General features: G+C 33.3%; 1 protein-coding gene across 1 annotated transcript in view; it reads right to left on the bottom strand.

Annotated features, from left to right (window-relative positions):
- Zasp52 (Z band alternatively spliced PDZ-motif protein 52) overlaps positions 1–8,229 on the bottom strand; it is a 65,518-nt gene extending 57,289 nt beyond the window's left edge. Inside the window, 2 exon segments of the mRNA XM_068290885.1 lie at positions 7,630–7,923; positions 8,116–8,229. The gene's annotated coding sequence lies outside the window, so the exon portion shown is untranslated.
- Positions 8,230–14,524: the final 6,295 nt, after the last annotated feature.

The following is a 14,524-nucleotide window of genomic DNA, read 5'->3' on the forward strand; positions in this document are numbered from 1 at the left end:
TGTCAGGAATTACCTATTTTCTTTTCTAGGCCAAATACTCATCAAACAGCCCTCGTGTATTACATATATGTATCTTGTATGAACTATTTTTTTCTGCTTGTCTGTTGTTGTTTTGTGTTTTAAGTGAGTTGCATTTTTATATTCTTGTTGTTGCTATTGTCACCCATAATAAATATATAAAAACAACAACTCATTATTTGCCCATCCCGGGACAGAGCGAAAGAAAATACAAAAACAAAAAATTGCATAAACGAAATATGTAATTAAATATAATATAAAACAATCAAAAAACCAAATCCCATAAATTAAACTTTAGCGAGAATGAATAACACAAAAAAAAGGCCCTGATTTTAAATCTGTCAGTGGATCGAAGGGTGAGAGGGGGCAGTGGAAAATGGCATAGTTAATGTCATATTAGTTGTTTGATCTAATAAAGCGTAATTATCAGAGCATTTATTTAATTAGCCGCACAAAAGTACACACACACATCAGATATATATACATGTATAATGGTAATTTAATATGCTTAACCAAAACTCAAATTTAAAACTCAATAAATTGTAGACAAGCCGTTTAAAAAAAAAAAGGAAATGCAAACACAGGGATTTTAGTAAACGTAATCTGAGCAGTAAAAAAAAATAGGCCATTAAACGACTTTTATGGTAATTAAGCTTTATTTTTAGTTGATCGACTACAATGTGGAGAATCTCAACATTCGAGTATGAAATATCGTAGAGGAAAAAGTGGGCATAAGATGAAGATATATAAAAGATTTCATCGTGGTAGCAGACAAAGATTTCGAGAATCGAATGGCCAAGAGACACCTTAAGAAAATAGAAGATCTTTGACAGAAAAAGGCTGAAAACGGAGGACCACCAAGCATTTTGTGCTATCACTAGTTTATGAAAATTGGTGACAAATAATGACCACCAATGTACAAATCTTTTGAAATACTTAACTTCCTAGTGCTAGGATTCTAAATATTTTCTTTAAGGAACACTCCCTCAAAGAAGAAAGTCGAATTATACCAAGAATCAAAAGGCATCTAGTCCTTCAGTCTATTTCTTTCCATCACTCTCCATTTTTTAAATTTTTCAGCCGAAGTTATATAGAAATAGATTCGAAAGAGAATGTATAATGAGCTGTCCAAATTCAAATAGGATCTAAAGTGTAAAAAACGTAAATCTACAAATAAACAGAGAGAAAGTTAAGAACACCCTTAACTTTCTGCGAATTTTGATAGAAGAATAGTAGAAAATTTAAAGGCATAAACAAACATTTGATTAAAATGGTAAATAAACCTGATATATTTTCACATATTCTTCTCTAGTATGGATCAACTAGAGAATTTGGACTATTCTTGATGGAACCACCCCCCAAAATTGTTTTCTAGATCCGTCCCTGATGGACACTGATAGAGCATAATTTAAAATTTAACAAAAAAGCCCTTGTAACTAGCCAATTAGCAGGCATTTGACTTTTTTTCTGCATTTTTAACCACTGTAAGTAAATCTCATTTATGCATTCATTTTTATGCCGAGATTATCTTTTGCCATTTTGCAGTTTGCCAGTTTGATTTGGTTATTTCGAGAGAGAGAGAGAGAGAGAGAGAGAGGCAGAGATTCAATTGAATTAATTGAAAACTATTTTTAATTACCTTTTTGGCCAATGCGATTAACCCCGAAATGCAATTGGCTGGCTAATTGGTAAAAGCTTAACTATTTAGTCCCTAGTTAATGTCGCAGCAAAATGACAGCCAACCAGTTCCAGCCAGATGGGATAACATAGATAAAGTCAACAGAAAGACAGACCCTAACGATAGGCATGGGAAATCGACAGGACAGGAGACAGTGGACAGTTTTCCAAAGAGGCAAAAGACTGGCTGGCTTCTTCTTTCTGGCTAATGGTTTGCCATAATTCTCTATCAAATGTAAGGGATATATTTCGACTGCTATTCACATTTCACTTCACTTTAGTTCACTTGTTGATTCTCAATTCTTTTCTGCTGACATTTTACAAAGTGCCGGCAATTAGGTTGACAAAATGCTCAAAAGCAGCCGCCATTGCTGCACAGTGGTTTCAAACCAAGAGGGCATTTTCCAAAAGGAAATAGGTTTGGTCTCTACGATGATTAACTTCACGTCTAGACATAGTTAAGTAGTGGCTTTCTCTTAGTTTTAGTTAGAATTAGATGGACAAAAGGCAGAACTGAAACTCTGTTTTCAACTCCAAATTTCCCTTCGATTCCACTGTGCCACTTGTCAACCAAATTCGTGGCCGTTTTCCTCCCACATTGGCCCCCTTTTAAACATTTTCCATAAGCTTTTGTTTTCTGTAATTTGTTGAAACATTTTCAAATGTTTTACAATGACAGAAGACAATCGGAAAACTATTTTCCCCCAATTTTCTCATGTCAAGTGCGGCTGTTCTTTATGTCATTTGGAAATCGGAGAAGCTGACTGCAAAATGCATTTTAAGAACTACAAACACCCTCACACACACACTCGGAGAGATAAATGACTTTCTCTGCGGGATTATTTAATGGTAATTATTCACATACATTTGAAATATATTTTAAATAATTTTAGTATTTAGATATTTTTGGTATTTGCAGCTGGCATATTTGTTTCACTTTCGTTTGACAACTTTCGCCTACGCTTAAAAAAACATTTTCTAACTTTATCGCCGCTCTCGTTTTTTGGTCTTTGGCAAGTCGTGTGCAAATTGGATGAAAAAGAAATGTTCTAAAGAAGCGACCTTCCCATCCCCTCCCCCTCCACCCACACACCCAATCATATGCATAATGTGTTTTCTGTTTCGGTTTCCTTGGCAAGGGTAAGTTAAGTTAAGAAAAAATTTGTGTTCATTGAGTAAATTTGATATTTTCATTGACTTTGGCATTGACGTCTGAGCCAAACGACTTTTGTTGATTGAAATAGATTTTTGATCTTTTTCTATTTTGCTGTTGTTGATGTTTAAATAAATATTTATAATATATTTTGTATTCCTTATTGCTGGCGGTGGGAAGGTCGAGCAGAACTGAATGGGAAAATGTAACTCAAATAAGGTCACAGACGAAAGAAACTTATAACGGATGATAGAAAATTTCAAAGGAATTTGATAAAAATACATCAATTTCTTCTTCTTTCTGTTCGTTCATATCTATTTTGCACTTTTTTCGTGTTGCGGAAAAGACAAACCACTTGAATCAATCTCAATCTCAAAAGATATTGCTATTGGGGGAAGGGAAAGGCGGATGGGGTGAGGGAGATTTTATTTTTTGTGGCTTCTTTTTGAAGGCGATGAAAACCAAAGAAATAGATAATAGACTCGAAAGGGTCGACCAAATAATACCCCAGATTAAAGTAAAAGTAATCAACAAGTTTAAGACAAATTGAATTTGCTTTTAAATTTTTTATTCATCCTCAGTGCAACTTTTCTTGAAGTACTAATAAATATTTGAAGGAACTTTGCTGTCATTATGTATTTTCCCTGATATATCTTTAAAAAACTTCTAAGTTATAATGCTTTTATTGACATATGGAGAATAAGCTAAACTTTCAAATAAAGTGAAACAGTTCAATATCGTAATGAAATTATCATGAGAATCGTTTAGATCTGCAGAAGTCAAAGTATTGAAGAAATGTAAAAATTTTTTAAGGTTCTGATCTGAACTCTTGGGCCAAAGAAGGACACAGAAGCAATTAACCTTCTCCTAGTCTCACACCTTCAGTTAAAAATAGGCTTAACCTTAAGAGTCCAAGGTAAATATTTAATAAACAGACAAATTTTTAATTATCTACATATATGTATAAATATAAATCTATTTATAATTTTCATATTAATAATAAAACAAATATAAAATTCTTCGTGTTCTAGTTTCAACGATTTTGCTTAGCAACAAACATAGTTCTTTGTGTATTCATTTTTGGTTAATTCTTTTTTGAATAACCAAATCCATTCTAAGATAAGTATATTCCCCTTTGTTCCTATATCTTACTCATAGAAAGACTGGTTTTTATTAGTTATTACTCCTTTAAATAGTCCTTTTGGATTCATCTTATCCAGACTTAGCATAAAGTTTTTTAACTATTAAGAGTCATAACCTTTTGCGAATATCTTTTCTCAAAATAAAACTCTGTTTAGATCATTATATATATGTCTAGAGGGCTGTTCAAATACATAAAAAACATACTGTAAGTCTGACTTTGCTTCTTCAATAAGTAATAGTCGACTAGTATTATTTATGTGATACCAGGAATTGAAAGAATTGTTAGCCTTTTCAAAAACACAGGAAAAAAACTAAATAATTGTAAGAATAATTCGAAACTTCATTCAATTGATTCGATTATTCTCTATTAACTTTGGTCATTTGTTTGAATAAATCTTTTCTTCTTTTAGGAAAATCTCTTATCATTCTCTATTCACATAACATCCGAAAAGCATTGAGAAGAATGACTGAGTGGCTTTTGCATGTATTCAGTTTTCAACTTCGTTCAGTCGATTTATCAAACACCCAGTTTGGATTTCTCGTATGGGTTATGCCTTTCGCTTGCCAATTACAGGGTATGCCAAATTGTTTGCCAGTCACGTTTGTGGTGCAAAACCAAACAGGCTGGTCAGCATTTAAGACAGAAGGCAACAGCAGCGGAAGAAGCCCATGGAGATGAAGACGAACAAGTCAAAAAGGCGGGACGGGGAGGGGAAGACGAAGTTTATATTTTTTTCTGCACTTCTTTTTTTTTCAGTGGGCGAAAATTTTATTTAAACTTTTTTTGTATTTCTTGGTTTGTACTTATTTTTAAACGCATTGTTGGGTTATGTAATTGCCAAAGAGACGTGATGTGGTGATGACTTTTTAGTCAAATTGGTTTCTCCTGTGTCTGAGTAGATTGTGTAAGAGTGTGGGAGAGAGGGGGGAGGGGAGGAGGTGGAGGTCAGATACTGATGAATGAATGGGGGGAGATGACGATGGCGATGGAGATTGGATTTGGATTGGAGTCTTGTTTCAAGTGTTGCGAAAGTGAAAACAATTTAAGGTCGCCAATATATACATAGATATATATATATACAATGGATATGTGGGTTGGGTATGCCCCAACATATATGCATACTATATAAAAACAGATTTCTTGTTAATTGTTGTCTTTGGTCTTGTTTTGAGTTTGTGAATGACATACGAACCCTGAGAACAGACGAACATAGTGAAACAGACTGCAAAATGCGAAATATTTTTACTTGCCATTGCATTGCCGAAGTGATGGGGAGGGAGATGGGGAGAAGGGGGTACCCAGAGACAGCAAACGAGGGGCGTTTGAGGCAATCTACCATGACAGTTCATGAAGGTTAAATTCTTGCGAAATGATTTTTTCTTTACATTCTGTTTGCTTATGTTTCTTGTATGAGAGAGAATAAAGAACATTTGCCTTTTTTTTTTTTGCATTTAGCACTAATTAAAATGAAATGCTCAGAAAAAAAAAGACCAGAACGAAACCATCCATTTTTGCCATTTCTCTCTTCCTGTTAGCCGTAAAATATTGTCACGCACTGTACCAATTTACATACTCGGCCTTACTTAAGCGTGAAAAGTGGAAAATTCTTGCCTAATTTATGACTCCACTTTGTCTGGCAAATAGTTTCTTCTTTTATTGCGAAAACAAAACCGAATCTCTGACTCGAAACAGAAACTGACATCACTTTGGCCTATCAGTAGTCAGTCAGTGATAATGAATTGGCCCCTTTCGGGGAGGAATGGGCTACCGCCCCTGATAAAAATACATTCACCCAAGAGACTGAGTATCTAATAATATAAAGCAACTCATTCACTTGAACCAAATGACGAGCCCAATGACTGACTGACTGACTGACTGAATGAGTGCCTCAGTGAGTGTGTCTATAAAAACGGAAGGCAATTTGAAAATTATCAACATGATTAAGTTTATATTTATTTATTGATCAATCTATAAAAGTGCACTGAAAGAAACGTATGGAAATGTCTGAAAAGAAAGTGGAAAATATGACTCTTACGTTTATTATTTCGATATTTTCCAAGTGATTTTCGATCTAGACCAGATGTAACCAGATCTGAGCTAGACCTAAGCGAATCCTTCTTTATGTTGAGAAGTCCTTACTTAATCTAGGACTAATTGTAAAGGAATATCCTCAAATTACTATATAATTGAACAATATACTCAAATTTATTATATTAGAAGGACAAAGGATCCATTGCTTGCACAATTTCTTATTTCCATTCGAAATATCGCTTGTTGAGAGAAAGAAGAAAGTCGTCTTCAAATAAGAGAGGACTAACGACGAAAAAATGGGTAAGGAAATTCTACGGACACAAAAAAGGAAGGCCTGAATGCAAGAGTCGCCAGTGTTGGATTTATAACACATATTATAATAACGGATTCACCATAACAATGGCAAACTGAACCTAAAAATGAAATAAAATCTTTAACAAACCAAAAAAGTTTTCAATTTTATAAATTAAACATTCAATGGACCAGGATGAGGTCCTTTCTGAAGCAAACCAAAAATGGAGCACGTCTTCGATAGAACTGTCTGAATTTCAATTGTTTTATAAAACTTGGCTTAACTTTTGATATATTTCCCAATATTTATCGTTCCATTTTTCCCAGTGTAATCAAAATTAAACTGCAGCAATGAGTCTTTACACCTTTATGACATCATATTGAATGGGTTAAACGATTCTATGACAGAAATCGAATTTGTTTTTGTCCATGATGAAGAAAGTTCAAAACTTATTGATAAAAGGTGAAAATGATTGATGGATAGATCTTCATACATACATATATACAAACATATATGAATTGAGAACTGTAGACAAGTTCATTAAACCCGAATGGAACCAGAACAGAAAGTGTATGGAGAAAGAGTGTGAGAAAAACGAACCACAACAACAAATCTCAAAAATTGACGCAGGAACAGATTTTTTTGTGAATAAATATACAAAATATGAAGAATTTTGTGTTTTTTGAAGCATTTTGGCATTACATCATATGAACTAATGCTGATGATGCTGGTGGTCGTCGTCGTCGTCGTCGTCGACGTCGTTTCTTCTGAGTATCTTCTATTTGTTGCTGGCAAATTGGAAAATGGAAAACGCATTACGTATTAGAGAGACAGAGCGAGAGAGCAAGATCGCGAGAGTGTCTAAAAGGCGCCGAAAATAGATCAAGCAGAAAAAAACAAGCGCAATTGCCAACAAAATAAAATCACAAAAAAAAAAAAAAGAGTACAGTTTGCCAACTGATAGATACATCTCATATGGCACGACCTAGAGATACATTAATATATCTGATTTCTATATAGAAGACCCGTTCGTTCGTCTCTGTTTCTGTTTTTTTGACAAAAATTATGGCGCCTGTTGTTGGTAAGAAACAACAATGGGATACAACAATAAGCGAACAATAATTCTGGCTGTGGTTTTTGTCTTTCGCATTTTCTCAAAAGTATCTGCCAGATACACACTCACACACACACAGTTCGAGATCTCTCTCTTAGAGATATTAGATTCTAAGATACAACAACGAAAAAAATACGAAAAAATTTCGGAAACTGGCAGGCAGTTCGTCGAGATTTTTTCGAGACTAAAAATAAACTCACCTTGAAAAGTTTCTAAAAACTGTTGAATATATATGCAAAAAAAAAAAAAAATTGTTTGTTGTAGTTTTTTTTTTTTTTTTTTTTGTTCTGCTCTCGTTACGAATTTCCAGAAATTTTGGTTTTGGTTTTGGTTTTTACACTGCAAAATTTTGCTTCGTTGACCTTCACAGATTTATGCACAAATTAATTTACTTGTCATATATAGATCAGATATATACATATATGTACATATATATATTTTCTTTAAACACACAAATCACACTTCGTTTCGATTGTACAAGGGAAAAAGGGGGGCTAAAATAAGAAAGAGACAAGAGAAAGAGTTAGAGAAATGAGATTGAGGTTGATTGTGAGTGCGAAAGAGAGGGTTAATATTTGATTTTATTTTGCACAAAAAATGTATTGATTTCTTTATAACAATTTCTGTTGTTGTTGTTGATTGATTGATTTTCACTAAATTTTGTTTTTTAATTTGTTTTGCTTTACTCGTTAATTAATATATTGATTTATATATCTCAATATATGTCTAGATAATGCCAGAATTTTGGGCCAGTTCTTGGGCGACGTTAACTAAGCGACGATTTTCTCTCAACTAAAGCAAAAAACCGAAAACCGAAATGAAAAATTTTTATGTGAATTTTTTTTTTTTCTTCTTTTTGCTTTTCTATTTTTCTTGTTTTTTTCTGTCTATTTTGTTCGAATGGGAAAGAATCTTTTCAACCACATTGACGTTGCCGCTGACGTTGACGTTGGCAGCGCTGTGGACGTCGCTGCCGGCAGCGCTGCTGGCTTCTTGGCCTGGCTATATAGTACAGACATCGGCGGTTTGTTCTCGTTCTCGACAGCAAAAACGGCGGCTGCCAATGTCTATCTGTCTGGCATTTGAATCTTGTTGTTGTTCAAATTATATATGCATATATATCGTAACATATCGTATCGTAGAGTATCGTATATATTTGCTAATTGTTTGAATTTTTGTTGTTGCTGGTTTTTCTATTTGTATTTAATGTTTAGAAACATTTATTAGGGCCGCCATTTCTTTCGTTTTTCTTGAAACTATTTTCAAAATACTTTATCTTTTCCCCTTTCTGGTTGTTCTGCTTCTGTTTCCTTTCAATAACAAATGTTTGTGGGTGGAAATGGAAATTACAATTTTCATTAATTTTTAATAAGAGGATATAAAAGTGAAATAAGTGCAAGTTAATTGTGGAAATGCCTCAAGAGTCTAGTTGGGCATTTAAGAAGTTTCGTGATTCTCCCTGAGAATTCTCTGGGGACTCTCAATTCTTTCTATATCCAACTTATGACTAATACTATATCTTTATTATATATTTTAAAATATATTCAATCTAAGCGATTCTTTGTCGTCTTTTCACTCCGAACTTTCTTTATCTATCAATCTTGGTTCATTTTACGATTTCAGCATTAAAAAAACTTAATTAAATTTTTTATGAAAAGTAAGTAAAAATTATGTATTTTTCATTGTCATACATAATAGTTTTTCCATTTTAAAACAATTCTAGTTGTCGATTCAATATAAAACAAAACTAAATATGTATTTCAAGAACTTAAAAACAAATTAGATAACACAGTGAAACCTCAATATAACGAATCTGAGGGGACTAACTAAACTCTTCATTCAATTTAGTGATTCTTTAAGGTTACTAAAGAAACTGTTCTAACTACTTTATTTATAACGACATAAACTATTTCGTGGTTTGAACCTTAAAAAGAAAACTTGTTTAGTTTTTCTTAAATGTTTATTGCATTTTCCAGCCTTTTAATTGTCAAGCCTACTTCATGTCGTTCATTTGGGAGTTTATATCGCATTTTTGGCCATATAATTTGAAAATGCCAAAAAACGCATAAACGCCAGAAATTTGATAAGAATTAATTGGTAAATAAATGTTAAAAATTATTGCCTCATAACCGTTTGTTTATGATTGATTGTTGTTAAATGCATCATATAAAGAACATAAAACTTCAAAATTCACACAATATAAAGAACAATTTGGCTCAATTGGGATTAACATTCGGACAAAAGGTTATTGGACAGTTCGTTAAAACTTAAATGCCCCTTGCAAGTGTATGGGGTGACATTTGTTCTGTGAGATATATGATCCATATTGAAATTTCATTCACGTGGCATCAGCACAAGTGTTAATATTCCCAACGTATGTGAGTCAGAGAGGGGTGAGGCAGAGGGGGAGAATGATAAATGTATAACAATTGTTTTTATCACTTTTACGATTTTGCAATGAAACTTGGAATGTAAAAGACTTTAATGTTTGGAATTAATCTTGAATCTAGATTACTTTGTTCATTAATAATTCTAAATTTAAACTTTGACTTTGACTGATCTTTGTCCTTTTTCGATCAAATCTTATTCTAAGCCTAATTAAGCGATTGATGCTTTATATAAATCTTCTTTTACATTCCTAATAAGAAGTTTTTTAAGCAAATATTCCTTTCTCTCTGAGCTCTTTTTACAATTTAATGTCAAAATGACCTTATTTGCAATATATTATTCCATGTAATAGCATAATATTGTGTTAAAAATTTTTATTATTTTATCCTATTAATATATTAGGCTTGATTGAAAAGAAATATCAAAGAGCTATTTCTTTGTTATAATAGATAATATCTTACACTCTGGATATGGTTCTATAATGAGGAAAATTTCAACCAAAAAGTATGCTATAGGAATACCAAGAATTGTGATTCCTGCTTTTAAATTTTAAAGAATTATGGAAATTTGCTGCGTCTTACAAATTGTTTATTAGTTATATGTATGTGAAAACAATTATACTTTTGGGTGCCTATTTTCCAACCCCAGATCTCCAGATTTCACAAAATCTAGACGTGATGGACAAAAACCAAGTATGCAGTCAGAATCAGCGTACCCAAATTAGCTAGGAACACTTCTCAAGTTAACATCAGCAAAAATCATGTCAGCCTGTGTAATAGCTGATCAATTTTGTCAAAACACGAATATAACTATAACTTTAAATAACTATCTTTAATTTTAATATATAAAATATTGATAGAGTCACTTAAATTTGAATCTATCAACAACAAAAACTCTTTAATTTCTTATAAATCAAAAGCTCAATTCATTTTTCTAAGGTTATTAGGTATTTTAATAAAAATTGATCGTTTAATTTCCTTTAAAAAAAAAATGTTTAAATACTTTTATTTGTAATTTGTGTAATTTAACTCTTTCAATCTCAAAAATTGATTATTGAAATACATAAATGAACGAAAGATCACGTTCGATTGACTCAAATTAGACAATTGAAATAGAAATTAAAATAGTATTTGAAAAGTAATCGATTATGACTAATTCCTGAACATTTTACCTCATTAGTTTCCGACCTACAAGACCCCAAATATTTTACTTATTTAGACAGATGAAAATTTCAAATTTAATTATGGAAAATCTGCCATTGGCCTTCTTGTAAATGACCATCATAAACATTTATCATTCGGGTATTAATAATTCCATTAAACGTGAACCAATCGGCCTTAAGTGCTTTGAGGCGGGTGTTGAAATTTGCATTAAGGCATCTCGCGCTAAAGAACTTCATGGTCAGATCAAATGGGGTCTATATCTTCTGTCGAGCTTCATTTAACATTTGTAATTAAAAGTCGAAAAAAAACACAGTCTGAAAGCAATTAATTCTTAGAGACTGTTTTATGTAGAAACATTTTGGTTGCATTTCAAAAAGAACAACAACAAAATGGAAAAGCCTAAATGAAATTTATAGATTTCTACATATATGTATATACATTTTTTTGTTGTTGTTGATGTAAAAATTGTTGCCAAGCCAACAGAGAGAAAGAGAAATATGCAAAAAGTTTTATACATAAATATATAAAGAATTGTTTTTTTTTTTCTTTCCTTTTTTTGGCAATGCAGAAAATATGAAAATATTTTTTGCCATTTTTATACAAACAAACTGTTATATGATATGAAAAATCTATAGAGCAAAAAACCCATGGCCAAGAAGGGGGCGAGTGGGCGAGGGGAAGGGTCGGGAGCGGGCGAAGGAGAAATTGTAATATGAACAACAACTAATAAACTCATACATTTTTGCGATATTTTTGGTATTGGCATTTTTAATTAAATCATGTTTGCTGTTGCTGCGTAATTCAATCAAATCACAACAACAATTAAAGAAAATTGTTAACAAAAAAAATTACACACACACACACACACACGCACACACACAGACACAAAGGCAGAGGCAATCTGCCGTATGGCAAGTAAATTTCGACCAACAAAATCAGCCGAGATAAGCATATATATAAATGTGTGTATATAGTATATAATTAAACTTAAACACGATATTTAATTGCCAACGACAATTTTTGCGGTTTTTTTCGGTTTTCGGTTGGTTTTTTTTTTTCTTGGTTTTTATGGATTTCAACACTTTTGCTTTTCAGTTAGGTAACTCTTTATATCTTTTTGATAGGTATTATTATATGGGCTAAGGCTGCCTCTGAATTGTGAATGAGTCAGCCAACTCCGCAGCCTCCGCCTAAGCCAAGTGATCGGTCGATCGACCGATCGATCTGGCTGACCAATGGTCTCAATATGAATCATGGAATTTCAAAGCCTCAGGCAATCCCTTTGGCACGGCATAAAGCCGGTTTTATTGTTTTAAATAATTTTGAATCAACTCACACTTACACACACACACACAAACAGAATGAGGGAGAGAGAGAGATACACTAACTTCTTTTGGCGAAGAAAGAATTAACGAAATTTGTAAGTTCTCAAAAGGTTTTCTGCTTTTTGCTCCGCGCACACGATCTTTGCGTTGCGTTCGACCGAATCAACTGAAATGAAATGAAATGAAGGCGAAGGCAAAGATCGCCCCGTTGAAGTCAGTGCCAAGCGTAGCAGCGACTGCGACAGCGACAGAGACTCACTCACACACACACACTTCGGAGAGAGAGAGAGAGCAACACCCACACAGAGACACAGGGCAATCAACAGGTAAACCGAAAAGGTGTGCAAGATACAAAATGTATCTATGAGTTGCGTTCTGCTGATAAGATAAAAAAGAAAAAAACAAACAAAAAATTTGTCAAAACAAAAACAAAGACCAACAAAAATTATTAGACTTATTGTCGTTCCATGAAGTAATCCATGAGACTTCAACTTGACTTTGCCAAAAACCTTTTCACTTCCTTGGCCCTTTTTTTTGGCTCCTTTTTTGGGGTTTGCTAAAAATTTTTGCTTTCGATTCGCCAGAGCGAGCGGGAGATATTCTATATTTAGGTTGTGTGGCATGCCACATCAGGCCAAACTGGTTACTCCAGTTGATAATCTGGGTGACGGCTATAACCCAAACAGCAACAACAACAACATCAACACCAACAAAAACAAGAGCCCCGATTCTTCTGGGCTGTGGCAAATGTAACTCTGGGCTGATTTTCCTTTTTAGCGCCAAAAAAATACAACAGAAATAAAATGAAAACTTTTTGGAGCACCAACTGACCAGTTAGAGTTGGGGTCGCCACGACTTTAGAATACTCTACAATAGCTTTTCTTTTGGTAACGTCCCATGTCCCATTTAAAGGATTCAATTCAATGCTTCAATTGAAATGCATTTCCAAGAGAATTTTAAATTAAGCTGAACAATCTGTCGAAAGAATGATCTTGATTATCGATAAATGCAAACCACCGATCCTTATTCTTGACTGATCTTTATCTTTGATGGATCTTCATACTGATTGATTGCTTCTTTCTGGATAATTTGATACTATTGAAAATACATATTTTAATTATTATTTAATATGAGATTAAGAGAGATGCTAAGTGAGACTTATTTTTCTAGTTGATCTCTTAGCGATTCATTAAATCGTCAGACAGGTTCGTGTGACAAATTTAGATGTTGCCTTTGCTGAAGTTGTTTCTTTAAAGAAATATCCATTAGAAGACCTTTTTTAATGTCTTTATACACATATCCACTAAGTGTGACAGATTGGGCAGTGGATCAAAAGGAACAAAAGTCATATATAAACAAACTACAGAGTTACGATTCCAATCCTTGTCAATGATTGAGTTGGACTTTTTCAGTATACTCTTTTTTGCGCCCAGTTGGCTTTAAAATGCGAACGAAACAGAAAACACTCGAAACTGCGCAAAAGGAAACCGGTTCAGTGCCAGCCCTTTTTTTGCAAATGATATTGACCAACAGGCGAGGCAAAGTCTTCTTGGCCATCTCCTGGCTAATGCCAACAAAAGCAGCCGTAAATCATTTAACCAAAAGGATCCGCCATAAACATCATCCCAACGACAACTATTTCAATTATGTGACGCATAACGAAACAAAACGAAACAAAAAAAACCGCTAATAGCAAGTGGCCATTTGCTATGGAACTAATTTTTAAAATTTAATTAAAATTTTATATGTTATGTAAGAACTTGACGATCTAGGAAATTCTGCAGATTAGTTACCTGACTATTGAAAAAACCAGCAGAATTTTCCTATTAAAATTATATTCAAATGCTGTACTTCAATTCTCTAGGCTTTTCGGATTAGCATTTACATTTTTTTTTCAAATTTTAGCGGTTATGTTAAATTAACAGAATGTTACACAGCTGTAAAACTACAGACACAGAAGGAGCTTACAGACGCAACGCTGAGTTAACAGGAGTAAGACTCGCAAATGATGCTGTTAAGTTTAACATAGACAAAATGGCTGAGGTTACCAGATGTTAGAAAATAAAGCGCCAAAATTCAATCTTTTCAAATTTTGTGGAACACAAATTTTCAATAATTCGATACTTTTTCCTAAGCTCAGATGTCGGTCTTTGTTGGCCTTAGGAAACACGGCTCGAAATAAAATAGAATTCAAGTCATTATATAGCAAAACTTCGCCA

Source organism: Drosophila tropicalis, unplaced genomic scaffold, assembly GCF_018151085.1.
Source record: "Drosophila tropicalis isolate 14030-0801.00 unplaced genomic scaffold, ASM1815108v1 contig_593, whole genome shotgun sequence".
Classification (NCBI taxonomy): Eukaryota; Metazoa; Arthropoda; class Insecta; order Diptera; family Drosophilidae; genus Drosophila; species Drosophila tropicalis.